Consider the following 23867-nt stretch of genomic DNA (forward strand, 5'->3'; position numbering starts at 1 on the left):
TATTATTATCTCTATCAGATCTCACTCTTGCAAGTGGCCGTGAAGGGATTGACAACCCCTTTATCGCGTTGGTTGTGAGGTTCTTATTTGTTTGTGTAGGTACGAGGTGACTCGCGCGTGGTCTCCTACTGGATTGATACCTTGGTTCTAAAAAACTGAGGGAAATACTTACGCTGCTTTGCTGCATCAGCCTTTCCTCTTCAAGGGAAAACCAACGCATGCTCAATAGGTAGCAAGAAGGATTTCTGGCACCGTTGCCGGGGAGATCTACGCCAAGTCAAGACATACCAAGTACCCATCACAACTCTTACCCTTCGCATTACATTATTTGCCATTTGCCTCTCGTTTTCCTCTCCCCCACTTCACCCTTGTCGTTTTATTCGTTTCTCTCCCGTTGTTTTCTTTGTGCCATGGCCGAATCAAAAAGGGCTAAAGGCTCTCTCCAGGGTTTTACTTTGGATAGTCCCTCTGTCCTCTCTAAGCTCATAAATAATGATGCTATGGAAAGACCTACCGGGGTTATCAATGAGGGTTTGAATAATTTCGATGAAGATGATCCCAGAATTTTTCGTTATTTACTTGATGAATCTTTTAAAGATGCTTGGGATAGGCTTTTGAGGATCCGAGCTAGCTATGTGCCCCAATATCAAATTGAGATATACTTAAAAAGCTTTTATGTTGGGTTGCCCGCTTCGTTCAAGCAAGTTTTAGATTCTATTTTTGAAGAGGGTTTTCTTGAAGGAGATCCCATAGATACCTATGAAAAGATGAAAACTATATTTGGGCACCCCATAAGTGAGAAAGTTGAATCCACCTCTCTTTTGTGCTTTTACCCAAACGAAATTATCAAAGAGATGAAGGCTGGCTTAGATGCAAATTTCCGAAGCGTGCTTAATCATTCTTCTACCATTAATGGCCACGTGCTTTCTCAAAATAGAAATATAAATGCTATAGATAAGAAATTTTCTCTTTTCTTTCCCAATACCAAAGATGGCAATACCTAGACCTATCCTCGCTTTTATGCCTAGCTAGGGGTGTTAAACGATAGCGCTTGTTGGGAGGCAACCCAATTTTATTTTTATTCCTTGATTTTTGTTCCTGTTTAGTAATAAATAATTTATCTAGCCTCTGTTTTGGTTGTGTTTTTGTGTTTAATTAGTCTTTGTGCCAAGTAGAACCTTTGGGAAGACTTGGAGAAAGTCTTTGCGATCTTGCTGTGAAAAATAGAAACTTTAGCGCTCACGAGATTAGCTACAACTTTTTACTGGAGAGTGCTATTTAGTTAATTATTTTTTAAGATGATTAATAGATAAATTCCTCAGTCCATAAATTTATTTTAGAATTTTTGGGCTTCCATAAGTATGCATTTGATACAGATTACTACAGACTGTTCTGTTTTTTGACAGATTCTGTTTTTCGTGTGTTGTTTGCTTATTTTGATGAATCTATGGCTAGTAATGGAGTTTATAAACCATATAAAAGTTGTAATACAGTAGGTTTAACACCAATATAAATAAAGAATGAGTTCATTACAGTACCTTGAAGTGGTGTTTCGTTTTCTTTCGCTAACAGAGCTCACGAGATTTTCTGTTAAGTTTTGTGTTGTGAAGTTTTCAAGTTTTGGGTAAAGATATGATGGATTATGGAACAAGGAGTGGCAAGAGCCTAAGCTTGGGGATGCCCAAGGCACCCCAAGGTAAAATTCAAGGACACCAAAAAGCCTAAGCTTGGGGATGCCTCGGAAGGCATCCCTTCTTTTGTCTTCCTTCATCGGTAACTTTACTTGGAGCTATATTTTTATTCACCACATGATATGTGTTTTGCTTGGAGCATCTTGTATGATTTGATTCTTTGCTTTTTAGTTTACCAAAATCATCCTTACTGTACACACCTTTTGAGAGAGACACACATGAATCGGAATTTATTAGAATACTCTATGTGCTTCACTTATATCTTTTAAGCTATATAGTTTTAGCTCTAGTGCTTCACTTATATCTTTTAGAGCACGGTGGTGGTTTTATTTTATAGAAATAATTGATCTCTCATGATTCACTCATTGTTCAAGATATCTTCCGATATTCCGATAAATCAACCGATTTATCGCTTATCGTTGTCTGGCCGATAAGATAAATCGACCGATAATTCAACCGATATGGCGATAAATCGGCCGATATGCCGATAAACTGGCCGATTTACCCCTTATCATGGGTCGACCGATAAGTTCCCGATAAGCGATGTCCCCAACATTGCTTCACTTATGTTATTTTGAGATTCCTTTAGAACAACATGGTAATTTTCTTTTAGGCATAATGAAAACTTTCATATAAGTGCATTGAATACTATGAGAAGTTTGATACTTGATAATTGTTTTGAGATATGGAGATGGTGATATTAGAGTCATTCTAGTTGAGTAGTTGCGAATTTGAGAAATACTTGTGTTGAAGTTTGTGATTCCCGTAGCATGCACGTATGGTGAACCGTTATGTGATGAAGTCGGAGCATGATTTATTTATTGATTGTCTTCCTTATGAGTGGCGGTCGGGGATGAGCGATGGTATTTTCCTACCAATCTATCCCCCTAGGAGCATGCGCGTAGTAATTTGTTTCGATAACTAATAGATTTCTGCAATAAGTATGTGAGTTCTTTATGAGTAATGTTGAGTCCATGGATTATACGCACTCTCACCCTTCCACATTTGCTAGCCTCTCTATTACCGTGCACTTTTCGCCGGTATCATACACCCACCATATACCTTCCTCAAAACAGCCACCATACCTACCTATTATGGCATTTCCATAGCCATTCCGAGATATATTGCCATGCAACTTTCCACCGTTCTGTTTGTTATGACATGCTTCATCACTGTCATATTGCCATGCATGATCATGTAGTTGACATCGCAATTGTGGCAAAGCCACCATTAATATTTTTTTCATACATGTCACTCTTGATTCATTGCATATCCCAGTACATCGCCGGAGGCATTCACATAGAGTCATATTTTGTTCTAAGTATTGAGTTGTAATTCTTGAGTTGTAAGTAAAAAGAAGTGTGATGATCATCATTATTAGAGCATTGTCCCACTAAGGAAAGGATCATGGAGACTATGATTCCCCCACAAGTCGGGATGAGACTCCTGACGAAAATTTTAAAAAAAGAGGCCAAAAGAAAAAAAGAAGGCCCAAATAAAAAAAATGAGAGAAAAAAGAGAGAAGGGACAATGTTACTATCCTTTTTCCACACTTGTGCTTCAAAGTAGCACCATGATCTTCATGATAGAGAGTCTCCTATGTAGTCACTTTCATAAACTAGTGGGAATTTTACATTATAGAACTTGGCTTGTATATTCCAATGATGGGCTTCCTCAAATTGCCCTAGGTATTCGTGAGCAAGCAAGTTGGATGCACACCCACTTAGTTTCTTTTGTTGAGCTTTAATACACTTATAGCTCTAGTGCATCCGTTGCATGGCAATCCCTACTCACTCACATTGATATCTATTGATGGGCATCTCCATAGCCCGTTGATACGCCTAGTTGATGTGAGACTATCTTCTCCTTTTTGTCTTCTCCACAACCACCATTCTATTCCACCTATAGTGCTATGTCCATGGCTCACGCTCATGTATTGCGTGAAAGTTGAAAAAGTTTGAGAACATCAGAAGTATGAAACAATTGCTTGGCTTGTCATTGGGGTTGTGCATGATTTAATATTTTGTGTGATGAAGATAGAGCATAGCCAGACTATATGATTTTGTAGGGATAACTTTCTTTGGCCATGTTATTTTGAGAAGACATGATTGCTTAGTTAGTATGCTTGAAATATTATTAGTTTTATGTCAATATTAAACTTTTATCTTGAATCTTTCGGATCTAAACATTCATGCCACAATAAAGAAAATTAAGTTGAGAAATAAGTTAGGAAGCATTCCACATCAAAAATTCTATTTTTATCATTTACCTACTTGAGGACGAGCAGGAATTAAGCTTGGGGATGCTTGATACGTCTCCAACGTATCTATAATTTTTGATTGTTCCATGCTATTATATATTCTGTTTTGGATGTTTAATGGGCTTATTTATACACTTTTATATTATTTTTGGGACTAACCTATTAACCGGAGGCCCAGCCCAAATTGGTCTTTTTTGCCCATTTCAGTGTTTCACAGAAAAAGAATATCAAACGGAGTCCAAATGGAATGAAACCTTCGGGAGCATGATTTTTGGAACAGACGTGATCCAGAGGACTTGGAGTGGACGTCAAGCAATCAACGAGGAGGCCACGAGGCAGGGGGGCGCGCCTACCCCCCTGGGCGCGCCCTCCACCCTCATGGGCCCCTTGTGGCTCCACCGACCTACTTATTCCTCCTATATATACCTACGTACCCTGAAAACATCAGGGAGCACCACGAAAACCTAATTCCACCGCCACAACCTTCTGTACCCGTGAGATCCCATCTTGGGGCCTTTTCCGGCGCTCTGCCGGAGGGGGCATTGATCACGGAGGGCTTCTACATCAACACCATAGCCTCTCCGATGATGTGTGACTAGTTTACCTCAGACCTTCGGGTCCATAGTTATTATCTAGATGGCTTCTTCTCTCTCTTTGGATCTCAATACAAAGTTCTCCTCGATCTTCTTGGAGATCTATCGATGTAACTCTTTTTACGGTGTGTTTGTCGAGATCCGATGAATTGTGTGTTTATGATCAAGATTATCTATGAACAATATTTTAATCTTCTCTGAATTCGTTTATGTATGATTGGTTATCTTTGCGAGTCTCTTCGAATTATCAGTTTGGTTTGGCCTACTAGATTGATCTTTCTTGCAATGGGAGAAGTGCTTAGCTTTGGGTTCAATCTTGCGGTGCTTGATCCCATTGACAGTAGGGGAAACGACACGTATTGTATTGTTGCCATCGAGGATAAAAAGATGGGGTTTATATCATATTGCATGAGTTTATCCCTCCACATCATGTCATCTTGCTTAAAGCGTTACTCCGTTCTTATGAACTTAATACTCTAGATGCATGCTGGATAGCGGTCGAGGTGTGGAATAATAGTAGTAGATGCAGGCAGGAGTCGGTCTACTTGTCACGGACATGATGCCTATATACATGATCATACCTAGATATGCTCATAACTATGCTCAATTCTATCAATTGCTTGACAGTAATTTGTTCACCCACCGTAATACTTATGCTATCTTGAGAGAAGCCACTAGTGAAACCTATGGCTCCCAGGTCTATTTTCCATCATACAAGTTTCCAATCTATTTTATTTTGCAATCTTTACTTTCAATTTATATTATAAACATACCAAAAATATTTATCTTATATTATTATCTCTATCAGATCTCACTCTTGCAAGTGGTCGTGAAGGGATTGACAGCCCCTTTATCGTGTTGGTTGCGAGGTTCTTATTTGTTTGTGTAGGTACGAGGTGACTCGCGCGTGGTCTCCTACTGGATTGATACCTTGGTTCTCAAAAACTGAGGTAAATACTTACGCTGCTTTGCTGCATCAACCTTTCCTCTTCAAGGGAAAACCAATGCATGCTCAAGAGGTAGCATTGTCACAAATGATTTTCATTGGACCCGATGCACTAGGTATGACACCTAGATCAGATATGAACTCCTTCATCCAGACTCCTTCATTTGCTGCTTCCGAAGCAACTATGTACTCCGCTTCAAATGTAGATCCCACCACGACGCTCTGCTTGGAACTGCACTAACTGACAGCTCCACCATTCAATAAAAATGCGTATCCGGTTTATGACTTAGAGTCATCCGGATCAGTGTCAAAGCTTGCATCGACGTAACCGTTTACGACGAGCTCTTTGTGACCTCCATAAACGAGAAACATATCCGTAGTCCTTTTCAGGTATTTCAGGATGTTCTTGACTGCTGTCCGGTGATCCACTCCTGGATTACTTTGGTACCTCCCTGCTAAACTAATAGCAAGGCACACATCAGGTCTGGTACACAACACTGCATACATGATAGAACCTATGGCTAAAGCATAGGGAATGACTTTCATTTTCTCTCTATCTTCTGCAGTGGTTGGGCATTGAGTCTGACTCAACTTCACACCTTGTAACACAGGCAAGAACCCTTAATTTGCTTGATCCATTTTGAACTTCTTCAAAACTTTATCAAGGTATGTGCTTTGTGAAAGTCCAATTAAACGTCTTGATCTATCTCTATAGATATTGATTCCCAATATATAAGCAGCTTCACCGAGGTCTTTCATTGAAAAACTCTTATTCAAGTATCCTTTTATGCTATCCAGAAATTCTATATCATTTCCAATCAACAATATGTCATCCACATATAATATTAGAAATGCTACAGAGCTCCCACTCACTTTCTTGTAAATACAGGCTTCTCCAAAAGTCTGTATAAAACCATATGCTTTGATCACACTATCAAAACGTTTATTCCAACTCCGAGGGGCTTGCACCAGTCCATAAATGGATCGCTGGAGCTGGCACACTTTGTTAGCACCTTTTGGATCGACAAAACCTTCTGGTTGCATCATATACAACTCTTCTTTAAGATATCCATTAAGGAATGCAGTTTTGACATCCATTTGCCAAATTTCATAATCATAAAATGCGGCAATTGCTAACATGATTCGGACGGACTTGAGCATCGCTATGGGTGAGAAGGTCTCATCATAGTCAACTCCTTGAACTTGTCGAAAACCTTTTGCAACAAGTCGAGCTTTGTAGATAGTAACATTACCATCAGCGTCAGTCTTCTTCTTAAAGATCCATTTATTCTCTATGGCTTGCCAATCATCGGGCAAGTCAGCCAAAGCCCACACTTTGTTCTCATACATGGATCCCATCTCAGATTTCATGGCTTCAAGCCATTTTGCAGAATCTGGGCTCATCATCGCTTCCTCATAGTTCGTAGGTTCGTCATGGTCAAGTAACATGACCCCAGAACAGGATTACCGTACCACTTTGGTGCGGATCTTACTCTGGTTGACCTACGAGGTTCGGTAGTAACTTGATCAGAAGTTTCATGATCATCATCATTAGCTTCCTCACTTACTAGTGTATGAATCACTGGAACTGATTTCTGTGATGAACTACTTTCCAATAAGGGAGCAAGTATAGTTACCTCATCAAGTTCTACTTTCCTCCCACTCACTTCTTTCGAGAGAAACTCCTTCTCTAGAAAGGATCCATTATAGCAACGAATATCTTGCCTTCGGATCTGTGATAGAAGGTGTACCCAACAGTCTCCTTTGGGTATCCTATGAAGACACATTTCTCCGGTTTGGGTTCGAGCTTATCAGGTTGAAGCTTTTTCACATAAGCATCGCAACCCCAAACTTTAAGAAACGACAACTTCACTTTCTTGCCAAACCATAGTTCATAAGGTGTTGTCTCAACGGGTTTCGATGGTGCCATATTTAACGTGAAGGCAGCCGTCTCTAAAGCATAACTCCAGAACGATAGCGGTAAATCAGTAAGAGACATCATAGATCGCACCATATCTAATAAAGTGCGGTTACGACGTTCGGACACACCATTACGTTCCGGTGTTCCAGGTGGCGTGAGTTGCGAAACTATTCCGCATTGTTTCAAATGAAGACCAAACTCATAACTCAAATAGTCACCTCCATAATCAGATAGTAGAAACTTAATTTTCTTGTTACGATGATTTTCCACTTCACTCTGAAATTCTTTAAACTTTTCAAATGTTTCAGACTTATGTTTCATCAAGTAGATATACCCATATCTGCTCAAATCATCAGTGAAGGTCAGAAAATAACAATACCCGCCACGAGTGTCAACACTCATCGGACCGCATACATCAGTATGTATTATTTTCAATAAGTTTGTTGCTCGTTCCATTGTTCCGGAGAACGGAGTCTTAGTCATCTTGCCCATAAGGCATGGTTCACAAGCATCAAGTGATTCTTAATCAAGTGATTCCAAAAGCCCATTAGCATGGAGTTTCTTCATGCTCTTTACACTAATATGACCTAAACGGTAGTGCCACAAATAAGTTGCACTATCATTATTAAACTTATATCTTTTGGCTTCAATACTATGAACATGTGTATCACTACTATCAAGATTTAGTAAAAATAGACCACTCATCAAGGGTGCATGGCCATAAAAGATCTATACCTACTAATAAAGCAAGGTGCGTTTCGCCAATTTTTTCATCGGTTCACCGCTAAAAATAATTTTGTTTCCTATATCCGAGGTGGTACTAAATTTATATATGTTTGTCAGCTAGAAAAAGAATTTTCGTATGTGGGCCGCATGCTATGGCCCAGCAAAGCCAGCCCACGTATTTTTCTGCCCACGCATTTGGGAAAATTCTATTTTCCGCACAGGGTGATAAATAGTTGATTTTCCCACAGGACAACCAATATTGAGCTAGCCAATTTTTCTTTTTTTCTGTGTTTTACTTCTATTTTTATTCTTAGTTTCATATCTCTTTTTTCTCTTCCAAGTTTATTTTCCTTTTAGAATTTATTTCTTAAATTTAAAAATCCTCAAAAATGTTCTGAATTATTTTTTGTTGAAAATGTTCAAAATTCAAAATTTTTGTTACTATTTAAAAATATATTCCGAACTTGCAAAGAGTTTCCCATTTTTGAGAAAATATTATTTTTTCAAAATTGTTCGAGATGTCTAAAAATCAAATAGCATTTAAAAAATGCTCCAAATTTGAAAAATATTCTTGTTTTTTGAAATTTCATAATAAAAAATAATGTTCGTTTAAAAAAGATACACATTTTCTATTTTTTTGAATTTTCAACACATGTTCCTGTTTTTAGAAAATGTTCACAAATTTAAATAATTTTATATTTTTAGTTGGAGTTTCGCAGAGGACAACCAATAATGGGTTGGCCCAATTTTCTTTATTTCTGTGTTTTGCTTCTATTTTATTCTCTTTCCTATCTATTTTTTCCCTTCCAAGTTTATTTTTATTTTAGAATTTATTTCGTAAATAAAAAATTCTTAAAAAAGTTCAGACTTAAGAACTGTTTTTTAAAATGTTAAGAATTCCATTTTTTTGCTATTTAAAAAAAATATTCGGAACTTGCAAAAAGGTTGCCATTTTTTCAAAAACAATTATTGTTTTTCAAAATAGTTTGAGATGTCTAAAAAGAAAATAGCATTTCAAAAATGCTCCAAATTCAAAAAATATTTGAAAATATGCTTCAAAATAGGCATGGGTCTTCCCCGACGTACGATGACATAACGAAACTCTTAAACACCACCGATCAATGAATGAAAAAATAACGGATTGATTCCTCCACACGCTGCGAAACCGAGAAGCTAATCGTTTCTTTTCTTCGTGTGCACATAGGGTTTTGCTTGCACATATAATTCTCAGTGACTTTAACTGCATACTATTTTATCTCCCGTTGCAACACACAGGCATATGTGCTAGTATTACTCATCTAAATAGAACAACCATTATTCTCTGATTTAAATGAATAACCGTGTTGCATCAAACAAGATCCAGATATAATGTTCATGCTCAACGCTGGCACCAAATAACAATTATTTAGGTCTAAAACTAATCCTGAAGGTAGATGTAGAGGTAGCGTGCCGACGGCGATCACATCGACTTTGGAACCATTTCCCACGCGCATCGTCACCTCGTCCTTAGCCAATCTTCGCTTAATCCATAGCCCCTGTTTCAAGTTGCAAGTATTAGCAACAGAACCAGTATCAAATACCCAGGCGCTACTGCGAGCATTAGTAAGGTACACATCAATAACATGTATATCAAATATACCTTTCACTTTGCCATCCTTCTTCTCCGCCAAATACTTGGGGCAGTTCCGCTTCCAGTGACCAGTCCCTTTGCAGTAGAAGCACTCAGTCTCAGGCTTAGGTCCAGACTTGGGCTTCTTCACTTGAGCGGCAACTTGCTTTCCGTTCTTCTTGAAGTTCCCCTTCTTCCCTTTACCCTTTTTCTTGAAACTAGTGGTCTTGTTGACCATCAACACTTGATGCTCCTTCTTGATTTCTACCTCCGCAGCCTTTAGCATTGCGAAGAGCTCGGGAATTGTCTTATCCATTCCTTGCATATTATATTTCATCATGAAGCTCTTGTAGCTTAGTGGCAGTGATTGAAGAACTCTATCAATGACACTATCATCAGGAATATTAACTCCTAGCTGAGTCAAGTGGTTGTGGTACCCAGACATTCTGAGTATATGTTCACTAACAAAACTATTCTCCTCCATTTTGCAGCTGTAGAATTTATTGGAGACTTCATATCTCTCAATCCGGGCATTTTCTTGTAATATTAACTTCAACTCCTGGAACATCTCATATGCTCCATGACGTTCAAAACATCATTGAAGTCTCGGTTCTAAGCCGTAAAGCATGGCACACTGAACTTTCAAGTAGCCATCAGCTTTGCTCTGCCAGACGTTCATAACATCTGGTGTTGCTCCTGTAGTGGGTTTGTCACCTAGCGGTGCTTCCAGGATGTAATTCTTCTATGCAGCAATGAGGATAATCCTCAAGTTACGGACCCAGTCCGTGTAATTGCTACCATCATCTTTCAACTTAGCTTTCTCAAGGAACGCATTAAAATTCAATGGAACAACAACACAGGCCATCTATCTACAACAACATTGACATGCAAAATACTATCAGGTACTAAGTTCATGGTAAATTAAAGTTCAATTAATCATATTACTTAAGAACTCCCACTTAGATAGATATCCCTCTAATCATATAAGTGATCACGTGATCCATATCAACTAAACTATGTCCGATGATCACATGAGATGGAGTAGTTTTCAATGGTGAACATCACTATGTTGATCATATCTACTATATGATTCACGCTAGACCTTTCGGTCTCAGTGTTCCGAGGTCATATCTGCATATACTAGGCTCGTCGAGTTTAACCCCGAGTATTCTGCATGTGCAAAACTGGCTTGCACCCGTTGTATGTGAACGTAGAGCTTATCACACCTGATCATCACGTGGTGTCTCGGCACGATGAACTGTAGCAACGGTGCATACTCAGGGAGAACACTTGTACCTTGAAATTTAGTGAGGGATCATCTTATAATGCTACCTCTGAACTAAGCAAAATAAGATGCATAAAGGATAAACATCACATGCAATCAATATAAGTGATATGATATGGCCATCATCATCTTGTGCCTTTGATCTCCATATCCAAAACATCGTCATGATCACCATCGTCACCGGCTTGACACCTTCTTCTCCATAGAAGCATCATTGTCGTCTCGCCAACTATTTCTTCTAGACTTTCGCTGCCGCTTAGTGATAAAGTAAAGCAATTACATGGCGATTGCATTTCATACAATAAAGCGACAACTATATGGCTCCTGCCAGTTGCCGATAACTCTGTTACAAAACATGATCATCTCATACAATAAAATTTAGCATCATGTCTTTACCATATCACATCACAACATGCCCTGCAAAAACAAGTTAGATGTCCTCTACTTTGTTGTTGCAAGTTTTACATGGCTGCTACGGTCTTAGCAAGAACCGTTCTTACCTACGCATCAAAAACCACAACGCGGTATAGTGATTGCTTTTTTATATTCAGAAAGAACCCTGTTCATTGAATCCGATTCAACTAAAGTTGGAGAAACAGACACCCACTAGCCACGTGTGTGCGAAGCATGTTGGTAGAACCAGTCTCGCGTAAGCGTACACGCAATGTCGGTCTGAGCCGCTTCATCCAACAATACCCCTGAATCAAGAATCAACTAGTGACGGCAAGCAATATGTATATACCCACGCCCACAACTCCTTTGTGTTCTACTCGTGCATATAACATCTACGCATAGACCTGGCTCGGATGCCACTTTTGGGGAACGCAGTAATTTAAAAAAAATCCTATGCACACGCAAGATCCATCTAGGTGATGCATAGCAACGAGAGGGGAGAGTGTTGTCTACGTACCCTCGTAGACCGTAAGCGGAAGCGTTATGACAACGCGGTTGATGTAGTCGTACGTCTTCATGATCCGACCGATCCTAGCACCAAAGGTATGGCACCTCCGCGATCTGCACATATTCAGCTCGGTGACGTCCCACGAACTCTAGATCCAGCTGAGGTCTAGGGAGAGTTTCGTCAGCACGACGGCGTGGTGACGGTGATGATGAAGTTACTGACGCAGGGCATCGCCTAAGCTCTACAACGATATGACCGAGGTTGAAATCTGTGGAGGGGGGCACCGCACACGGCTAAACAATCAACTTGTGTGTCTATGGGGTGCCCCATTCCCCCGTATATAAAGGAGCGGAGGAGGGGGAGGGCCGGCCCTATCATGGCGCGCCCAAGGGGAGTCCTACTCCCGATGGGAGTAGGATTCCCCTTTCCCTAGTTGGAGTAGGAGAGGAAGGAAGGGGGAGAGAGAGGGAAGTAAGGGGGGGCCCCACCCAATTCGGATTGGGCTTGGGGGGGGCGCACTCCACCTTGGCCGCCTCCTCCTCTCTCCCACTAAGGCCCAATAAGGCCCATACACTTCTCGGGGGGTTCCGGTAACCCCCCGGTACTCTGGTAAATGCCCGAACTCACCCGGAACCATTCGAATGTCCAAACATAGCCTTCCAATATATCGATCTTGATGTCTTGACCATTTCGAGACTCCTCGTCATGTCTGTGATCATATTCGGGACTCCGAACTACCTTCGGTACATCAAAACACATAAACTCATAATATCGATCATCACCGAATGTTAAGCGTGCGGACCCTACGGGTTCGAGAACTACGTAGACATGACTGAGACTCATCTCCGGTCAATAATTAACCAATAGCGGAACCTGGATGCTCATATTGGTTCCTACATATTCTATGAAGATCTTTATTGGTCAAAACGCACAACGACATACGTTGTTCCCTTTGTCATCGGTATGTTACTTGCCCAAGATTCGATCTTTGGTATCTCAATACCTAGTTCAATCTCGTTACCGGCAAGTCTCTTTACTCGTTCCGTAATGCAACATCCCGTAACTAACTCATTAGTCACATTGCTTGCAAGGCTTATAGTGATGTGCATTACCGAGAGGGCCCAGAGATACCTCTTCGATACACAGAGTGACAAATCCTAATCTCGATCTGTGCCAACTCAACAAACACCATCGGAGACACCTGTAGAGCATCTTTATAGTCACCCAGTTAAATTGTGACGTTTGATAGCACACTAAGTGTCCTCCGGTATTCGGGAGTTGCATAATCTCATAGTCATAGGAACATGTATCAGTTATGGAGAAAGCAATAGCAACAAACTAAATGATCATCGTACTAAGCTAGCGGATGGGTCAAGTCAATCACATCATTCTCTAATGATGTGATCCCGTTCATCAAATGACAACTCTTGTCCATGGCTAGGAAACTTAACCATCTTTGATTAACGAGCTAGTCAAGTAGAGGCATACTAGTGACACTCTGTTTGTCTAAGTATTCGCACATGTACTAAGTTTTCGACACTCTTACTTGTCGAAAAGAGCTACAGTTGATCCCCTATACTTGTGGGTCATCAGGTGATGACACAACATAAAAGTAAGTAGATAGTCCCTTCACAGAGGGAAGCAGTGATTTGCAGAGGTGCCAGAGCTCAAGTTTTTAAAACAGAGGTAAATGATATTTTGAGAAATGCACCCTTCTTGTTTACTTCGAGACCATTAGTTATCTATATCTTCCATGCTAAACATGCTAGTGGTGGTTCCCAAGCGATAAAGTAAAGGTTATGACTCCGTAGGAGTTTTTGTTTGATTATTTGTAAGATTTTTCTGTTTGCAGTTTGGGACTGGGAATCCCTATTACCGCCATTTTCTCGTGCAATGGCGAGTGAATAAACACTCAACCTGAGAATAACCCGCTTAGCATGGAAGATACCGACTACCTCCTGTCGCTCCATGAATGATCCAGGCACACAAAAGGATACTTATTTGAAGAGAGATGGCACATGCAAATTTACTTAGGACGGCAGGGTAATGCCGCATATATGTAGGTATGATGGACTCATCTGGAATAACTTGGGTTCAAGGTTTTGGATGTACAAGCAGAGTTCCCACTTAGTACAGGCGAAAGCTAGCAAATAGGTTGAGAAGCGTCCAGCTAGAGAGCAACAACGGTCATGAACATGCATTGTGCATAAGTAACATTGGACACTAGCATGCGTAGGATATGAACACCATGAACATAAATATCATAGAGGCTATGTTGGTTTTGATTCAACTACATGCATGAACATGTGTCAAGTCAAGCCACTCGAACATTCAGAGGAGGATACCATATCATCACACTACATCACAATCATTTTAACGCAATGTTGACATCCAAGATAAATCATTATCCACTCCTAGCTACTTATCCATGGCATGAGAAAATATAATCTCCAATTTTCATTGCAAACATGTTTAATCATAATGGGCTGAAGCATGGATACTAGGTTAAACATATTAAAAAAACAGAACAAGTCGAGTTCATACCCGTTTCTCTCTGCCACGACCAGTTCATCGAATATCATTATTATTGCCTTTCACTTGCACGACCAAACGATATGAAAATAATAATAGTGCAAGAGTGTCGTAGACTAAGATGGAATCTGCAAACATTTTATTCAACTAGAGAAGACAAAGGTAAAATGGGCTCTTTGTTAGATCAACAATAGTGCACATGAGAGACACTCAACATTTTCATTGTGGTCTTCTCCTCGGTTTGACTCAACAAAAAAAAAGAAATTCAGAGAAACACACTGAAATATTTTTGAGTTTTTGGTTTTATTGAACAAGCAAATAAAAGGAAAAAGCAAAAATGAGAAAAACTATTTATACGGGAAAGCTCCCAACAAGCAAAAGAAGAACAAGGAAAACTTTTTGGGTTTTCTTTTTAGTGCTACAAAAAACCACTCTAGAAAGAAAAATAAAATAGAAGCAGGATTTTTTTTGGATTTTCTTAAAGTTTTTCAAACACACAAGAAGAAAGCGAGAAAATAAATTTAACATGGATAATACAAGAAAAAGTGTAGACACCGACAAATGAATGAACATGAATGTAATGTCGGTGGAAATACGTACTTCCCCAAGCTTAGGTTTTTGGCCTAACTTGGTAATCAGTCAATAGTCGAAGAAACCATGGGGTCCCATGTTGAACTACCGAGGAGTGGGCACGTGTGGATCCCACTGTTGAGGCTCCTCCTCTACTGCAGCCTGGTTGTTCCGGTAGGCGATGATATTCACAGGCATAATCCTGTATCCACCCCTGGCAATAGGATCAAACAAAGCAGGTGTAGACAATCGAATAATATCATGGGTTCTCACACTAAAAACCAGGTTATACGGAATAGGGATGTTAGGGTAATCGGTAGCAATAAACTGGTGGTGTTCCATGGCCGCGCGATCTAGGTAAACCTTGGGGAAAGGATAATCATGCAAGAGTATCTGAATGTTAAAGCAAGCCACCAAACAAGTAGCGTAAATACCACCATGTATTTTACCCTAGGATTTATTGATGTGAAGGCGACGTGCCACAATAGCTCCCAAGTTATAAGTGTTATCGCCTTCAAGTGCACGATGTAAAACAGCAAGGTCTGGGGCACTGAGTGCACCCACCTTCTCTCTAACAAGCAAGCATTTTGCAATGAAAAGAGTAAAGTAATGAATAGCAGGAAAATGTGATACATCTCTGTCGTATCTACTTTTCCAAACACTTTTGCCCTTGTTTTGGACTCTAACTTGCATGATTTGAGTGGAACTAACACGGACTGACGCTATTTTCAGCAGAATTGCTATGGTGCTATTTTTGTGCAGATACAAAAGTTCTCCGAATGACCTGAAAATCAACGGAGAATTATTTTGGAATATATAATAAATACTGGAAGGAATATCCACGTCAGGGGGGCCTCCACCTCCACGAGGGTGGGGGCGCGCCCCCTGCCTCATGGGCCGCCTGACGCTCCACCGACCTCAACCTTGATTCCATATATTCACTTTCAGGGAGAAAAAAACCAGGGAGAAGGATTCATCATGTTTCACGATACGGAGCCGCCGCCAAGCCCTAAACTCTCTCGGGAGGGCTGATCTGGAGTCCGTTCGGGGCTCCGGAGAGGGGAATCCGTCGCCATCGTCATCATCAACCTTCCTCCATCACCAATTTCATGATGCTCATCGAGGTGCGTGAGTAATTCCATCATAGGCTTGCTGGACGGTGATGGGTTGGATGAGATTTATCATGTAATCGAGTTAGTTTTGTTAGGGTTTGATCCCTAGTATCCACTATGTTCTGAGATTGATGTTGCTGTGACTTTGCTATGCTTAATGCTTGTCACTAGGGCCCCAGTGCCGTGATTTCAGATCTGAACCTATTATGTTTTCATCAATATATGAGAGTTCTTGATCCTATCTTGCAAGTCTATAGTCACCTATTATATGTTATGATCCGTTAACCCCAAAGTGACAATGATCGGGATACTTACCGGTGATGACCGTAGTTTGAGGAGTTCATGTATTCACTATGTGTTAATGCTTTGTTCCGGTACTCTATTAAAAGGAGGCCTTAATATCCCTTAGTTTCCAATAGGACCCTGCTGCCACGGGAGGGTAGGACAAAAGATGTCATGCAAGTTCTTTTCCATAAGCACGTATGACTATATTTGGAATACATGCCTACATTACATTGATGAATTGGAGCTAGTTCTGTGTCACCCTAGGTTATGACTGTTACATGATGAACCGCATCCGGCATAATTCTCCATCACCTATCCAATGCCTACGAGTTTTCCATATATTGTTCTTCGCTTATTTACTTTTCCGTTGCTACTGTTATCATCACTATAAAACACCAAAAATATTACTTTTGCTACCGTTACTTTTGCTATCGTTACCACTACTATCATATTACTTTGCTACTAAACACTTTGCTGCAGATATTAAGTTTCCAGGTGTGATTGAATTGACAACTCAGCTGCTAATACTTGAGAATATTCTTTGGCTCCCCTTGTGTCGAATCAATAAATTTGGGTTGAATACTCTACCCTAGAAAACTGTTGCGATCCCCTATACTTGTGGGTTATCAAGACTATTTTCTGGCGCCGTTGCCGGGGAGCATAGCTCTATTCTTTGAGTTACTTGGGTTTTATATCTGCTTATCATTTTGAAGAACTTGAAAGATCCAAGAACCAAGATCTATCCCTCAACTACGAGGGAAGGTAAGGAACTGCCATCTAGCTCTACACTTGATTCACCTTCTGTTTTGAGTAAGCTTGCGACACCTAAACCTGCTTCTGCTATTAATTCTGATATGTCGCATGTTATTAATGACGCCACTTCTGCTATGCATGATAATTATGATGAAACTACTTCTATGCTTGATACTACTGTGCCACTTGGTGAATTTCTTGATGAACAACTTGCTAGGGCTAGAGAGAATGAAATTATTGAAACTGATAATATTGATGAAAGTGATGATGAAAATTCTCCCCCTAGATATGAATTTCATGTTGTTCCTGAGGGCTATGTTATGGATGATGAAACTGCTAGAGATTTTCTTGCTTGCAATGATAGGAGTGATCTTAAGAAATTATTAACTAAGATGAAACAAAAACTCTGAATGCTAGAATGAAATATGATCCTGCTTATGCTACTTCACCTATCTTTGTTACTGATAAGGATTATGAATTCTTTGTCGGCCCTGAGATAATTACTTTGGTTGAATCTGATCCTTTCTATGGCTATGAATCTGAAACTGTTGTGGCACATCTTACTAAATTAAATGATATAGCCACCCTGTTCTCTAATGATGAGAAAACTCGCTACTATTATATCCTTAAGATATCCCCATTCTCATTAAAGGGTGATGCTAAGATATGGTTTAATTCTCTTGGTCATGGTTGTGTGCGTAGTCCCTAGGATATGATTTATTACTTCTCTGCTAAATATTTCTCCGGTCATATGAAACAAGCTGCTTTAAGGGAAATATATAATTTTGTGAAAATTGAAGAAGAGAGTCTCCCACAAGCTTGGGGGAGGCTCCTCCAATTACTTAATGCTTTGCGTGATCATCCTCTTAAGAAAAATGAAATACTTGATATCTTTTATAATGGACTAACCGATGCTTCCAGAGACCACCTGGATAGTTGTGCTGGTTGTGTTTTCAGGGAAAGAACACCAGATGAAGCTGAAATTCTATTGAATAATATGTTGACCATTGAAAATAATTGGACACTTCTTGAGCCAACTCCTAAGCCATCTCCGAAGAAAAGGGGTGTTCTATTTCTCAGTCCCGAAGATATGCAAGAGGCAAAGAAATCTATGAAGGAAAAAGGTATAAAAGCTGAAGATGTTAAGAATTTACGTCCTATTGAAGAAACTCATGGTCTTGATAACCCGACACAGGTAGTAAAGGTAAATTCTCTCTATAGATATGATAAAGTTGAAATCCCTCTTACTAAGTTTGCTAGCCAATGCTTAGATGAGTTTGATAAATTTATGGTTAAGCAAGAAGATTTTAATGCTTATTTTGGTAGAGAATTAAAACGTAATGCTTATATGATTGAACACTTGAGTGATTATATGGCTAATGTTAAAGGTGAACTAAAACTTATTAGTAAACATGCTTCTATGGTTACCGCTCAAGTAGAACAAGTACTTAAAGCTCAAAATGATTTGCTCAATAAATTAAATAATAAGAATGATAATGTTGTTAGAGTTATGACTAGAGGTAGTAAAATGACTCAGGAACCTTTGTATCCTAAGGGCCATCCTAAGAGAATTGAGCAAGATTCTCATAGAGATAATATTGATGCACCTAGTTCTTCTAAAAGGAAGAAAAAGAAAAATGATAGGACTTTGCATGCTTCTAGTGAACCTGTTGTTGACACACCTGAGAATCCCAATGATATCTCTATTTCTGATGCTGAAACACAATCTGGTAATGAGCATGAACCTAGTGATAATGTTAATAATGATGTTCATGTTGATGCTCAACCTAGTAATGATAATGATGTAGAGATTGAACCTGCTGTGGATCTTGATAACCCACAATCAAAGAATCAACGTTATGATAAGAGAGACTTTGTTGCTAGAAAGCATGGTAAAGAAAGAGAACCATGGGTCCAGAAACCCATGCCTTTCACTCCTAAACCATCCAAGAAAAAGGATGATGAGGATTTTGAGCACTTTGCTGAAATGATTAGACCTATCTTCTTGCGTATGCGTTTAACTGATATGCTCAAAATGAATCCTTATGCTAAATATATGAAAGATATTGTTACTAATAGAATAAAGATACCGGAAGCTGAAATGTTCACCATGCTTGCTAATTACACTTTTAAGGGTGGAATACCAAAGAAACTTGGAGATCCACGAGTACCAACTATACCATGCTCCATTAAAAGAAACTATGTTAAAACTGCTTTATGTGATCTTGGAGCCGGTATTAGTGTTATGCCTCTCTCTTTATATCGTAGACTTGATTTGAATAACTTGACACCTACTGAAATATGTTTGCAAATGGCCGATAAATCAACTACTATACCTGTCGGTATTTGTGAGGATGTGCCTGTTGTGGTTGCAAACGTTACTATTTTAATGGACTTTGTTATTCTTGATATTCCCGAGGATGATAGTATGTCTATTATTCTTGGAAGACCCTTTTTAATACTGCAGGGGCTGTTATTGATTGCACCAAAGGCAATGTCACTTTTCATGTTAATGGTAATGAGCATACGGTACACTTTCCGAGGAAACAACCTCAAGTCCACATTATCAATTCTATTGGAAAAATTCCATCAATTATTTTTGGTGGTTTTGAATTTCCTCTTCCTACTGTCAAGAAGAAATATGATATTCTTATTTTTGGGGATGTGCATATCCCCGTTGAGGTAACCTAGTGTTATTCAAAAATTCTCCGGTTCCATGTTATTCGGAATGAGTTTGTTAACAAGACCTGATCAACCTTGTTAGTAGATTCCTTTTGATGAGCATGAGATGGATGAATTTAGAAAACACAACTCTCTATACCCTCTTTTTACTTTCTGTTATTTATATTAAATAAAGCAAAAATAGTAATTTCTGTCTGTTTTCTGAATTATCCATGCAATAAAAAATACCCCCAAAATAAAAGTTCTCCAAATGCCCTGAAATTTAAATATGATTTTTTCTGGAATATTTGAGAATATCTGGCACTGAGAACACAGCAGGGGGAGCAAGCACCTGGCCACGAGGGTCCAGGGCGCGCCCACCCCCTGGGCGCGCCCCCTGCCTCGTGGGCCCATGGTGGCTCCCCTCCACTTATTCCAGTTACCACACACTCTTTCTTCCTCCCACAAACATCACTAACCAGCTCAAACCTGAGTCCAAGCTCATCTTGCTGTCATTTTTGATCTCCTTGCTCAAAGCTCCATTCACAAAACTGCTTTGGGGGATTGTTCCTTGGTATGTGACTCCTCCAATGGTCCAATTAGTTTTTGTTCTAGTGCTTTATTCATTGCATATTTTTGCTGCTTAGGTGACCCTGTTCTTGAGCTTGCATGTCAAATTTATGTGGCCAAAAGTAGTTTTGATGCATGATATTGCCTCTAGGCACTTGTAGGAGTAGTTGCTACCAATATTGTTGAGTTTGGTTCACTTTTATTTTGAAGTTACTAAAATTTCAGAAATTTTTCAAAGGAAGAAACATGTTTAGGAAAATGTACCAAGGTGGTCCTTCAAGGAAGCAAGGACCCAGGCTCGCAATACGCGATGCTGACGATGAACCACCGAGGGAAGCTCAAGTGTGGGCTTGTGAATGGCCTTAGAGGACTTTATGGATCGAGCAGGATCAAGGAAGAATTTAACGCGTATGTGCGTAATGCTGATCTTGAGAGCTTCGAGGCAGATAAGTGCTGCCAATACCACTATCTCACTGATTCCTTTGTGAGAAGGTTTGAATTTTCATCATCACGCAATTCTCAAACTGTCCTGTTTGATCTTTATGAAAATTCTCATACTATGGACTTAGAGGATTTTAACACTGCTTGCAAACTTCCACAATGGGGTAGTCCTAGTGAACCTCGCAAATCTGAATTTAGAGATTTTCTTGCTAGTATAACTGTGGGGGAATTTAGAGATATAACACAAGCTACCATAGGGAGCATTACAGACTAAGGCATAGCCTAGTGGTGGGAATGGGCTGATGCCTTCCCACCCACCCAGGTTCAAGGCATGGTACTTGCAATTTGGGTTTGTTGCACCAATTATACTGTAGGGGATTCCCTTATAGTCTTTCTGTCAAAAAAAAACCATATGGAGCATTCATTTTCCTGCTATACATTTATTTGCTCTCTTCATAGGTAGATGCATTAATGGTAAAGATGAAGCATGTCACATGTGTGTGCCTGATCTTAGCATTCTCAGAAGCGCTGTTTTAGGAGATAAACAATACAACTTGGGGGCTATCATTGCACGTAGGTTGCATAATAATCGTATTCATGGAGATTTCTTTGGTGGAATTTATGCAACCTGTCTAGCTAATTTTCTTGATATACCCATACGTGGGTATGATATTGAGTTGCCTCCTGTTTATTTAGGTTATGAGGCTATGGCTCGTCATCAGTTTGTTGAGAGGAACAATGTAACACCCCGGATACACCTTTCCATCCGTAACTCTGACTCTTGCCTTTTCCCGAGATGCAATGTGATATTTCCTTCGTGGTTGGGTTTTGTCTTAGTTTTGCATTTTGTCCATGTCATGCATTTCATATCATGTCATCATGTGCATCTCATTTGCATACATGTTCGTCTCATGCATCCGAGCATTTTCCCCGTTGTCCATTTTGCAATCCGACACTCCTACGTCCTCCGGCGCCCCCTTTTGTCTTTTTTCATGAGCGGGTGTTAAACTTCCTCGGATTGGACCAAGATTTTCCAAGCGGCCTTGGTACACCACCGATAGAACGCCTATCAAGTTTCGTGCCATTTGGAGTACGTTTGATACTCCAACGGTTAACCGGGGAACCGTAAAGGCCTCGTGTGTGTTGCAGCCCAACACCCCTCCAAAGTGGCCCAATAACCCTTCCAAACCATCTCCATGTCCTCCATCGTCGGATCACGATCGCGTGGCCAAAAACTACACCTCATTTGGACACTCCTACCTCCTCCTACCTATAAATAAGTGTCTCCCTCCGAAATCTCGCGGATGAAACCCTAGCAAACTTCCTCTCCGCGCCGTCGGACAAAAACCCCGCCGCCCGGACATGTCCGCCGTCCTCAGCCACGTCGCCCGGACCAATCCCGGGGCGACACGTCAGCACCGCCGCCTCCCGCGCCCACTCAGGGGCCGCCACCTGTCCGCGCCCGCGCCCACTTCGCCATGGCCCGCGGAGCCCATTGCAGGCCCGCGCAGGCCCGCCCCGCCGCCGGCTGGCCCGTTCCAGCTCGAGCACTCCACCGCCACCACTCGAGCTCGCCGGCCACCCGCGCCTCGCCGGAAGTCGCCTCCCTCGCCGCCGTTTGCCTCGTGCGCCGCGCGCCGCCTGATGCTCCGCCGCGCGAGCCCCGCTCCAGCGCCGAGCCCGCCGCTCCGCCGCGCATCGCGCACCGCCGTCTTCCTCGCCGCCCTTCGCTGGATCACCTCTGTCGTTGCACCGCCCTTCGTCGTTGCGGCCTCGCCCCAATCTCCTCCGACCCGCGCAGTTGAGCTCCATCGGTCCAGGGATCGGGCCCCGCAGCCCCGGATCCGCCAGCCTCCGCCCGCACCTCCATCTCCGGCCTCCCTCCACCTCGCTGGCGCTTCGCCGCCCTCGTCCCCGCCGCCGGAGTCGCCATGGCCGGCCTCCTTCTTGCCGCTTGCGAACCAGAGCCGCCGTGTACCGGTGAACTGGCCGGTTCGCTGAGGAACCCGGTCCGGTCAACTCGGTCCGTGCCCGTCGCCCGTGAACCGCCCTGGACCACCCCGGTTTTCCACCTTCAACTCCAAGCCGACCCATGGGCCCAAAGTGAGCGCTCCCATCCTATCCCCCGCCTGGGCGTGTTTTATCTATCAATCGCCCGTGTTTTTTCTCTAAGTCCCTGGATCTGTGACATTTTCAGGCCCTGTTCATCGCATCATAACTCCTCATCCGTAGATCCGTTTTGCATGCATGATATATCAAAATGTTCATCATGATGTGCTCTTAATTTTGTTCCTTTGTGCCATGCTTGTTTGAGTCCATCTTGATGCCCAAATCATTGATGCAAGAGTTCTATAAAATGTTAGGTGCTGATTCTTAGCAGAGTATGAGCATTTGCCATTTTTGCTACATTTGTTGTGTGCTACATATGAACATGAGCCCTACATGTATTTTGATCTATGCCATGCCATCTTTAAAGGGGTGTATGCCATGCATATTTGTGATCTTTGTGGTGACTAGCACAAGCATGCAAAGTAGCTTCGTGATATTGCTGATTTCAGAGACTTAGAATTTCACTAAGTCATTGCTCTGCTGTTATTTTTATGCCATGTATTCATGATGCTACAGAGTGATCCATGCTGGGTTTGAGTATCTTCAGTAAGGATGATTTTGAAATATGGTTATGCTCTATCCATCCATGCCTCTGTTTGCAATTATAGAGTGCCCTAGCATGACTCAATCTTGCTCTACTTTTGCTATAAGATGTTCCTGGAAGATTGTTTACATGTTAATCAATTTTGCCATGGATGTTGTAGTTGATCCAAGCATGCTATAAACTTGTTCTTGCCATGGTTAGCTTCTTGAACATGTCTTCTTGCTATTGCTATGCTTATCTTGTCATGCAATGCCTTGTGGTGAGTGAATCGAGCTCGCAAAGAGGCCTTCATAACTCTGTTTTGCCATGCCCAGTTTTCTGCTAAGTCTGAATCTGTTAACGAAACTTGCTATGTTTA

The sequence above is a fragment of the Triticum urartu genome, chromosome 4, assembly GCF_003073215.2.
Source record: "Triticum urartu cultivar G1812 chromosome 4, Tu2.1, whole genome shotgun sequence".
NCBI classification, from domain to species: Eukaryota; Viridiplantae; Streptophyta; class Magnoliopsida; order Poales; family Poaceae; genus Triticum; species Triticum urartu.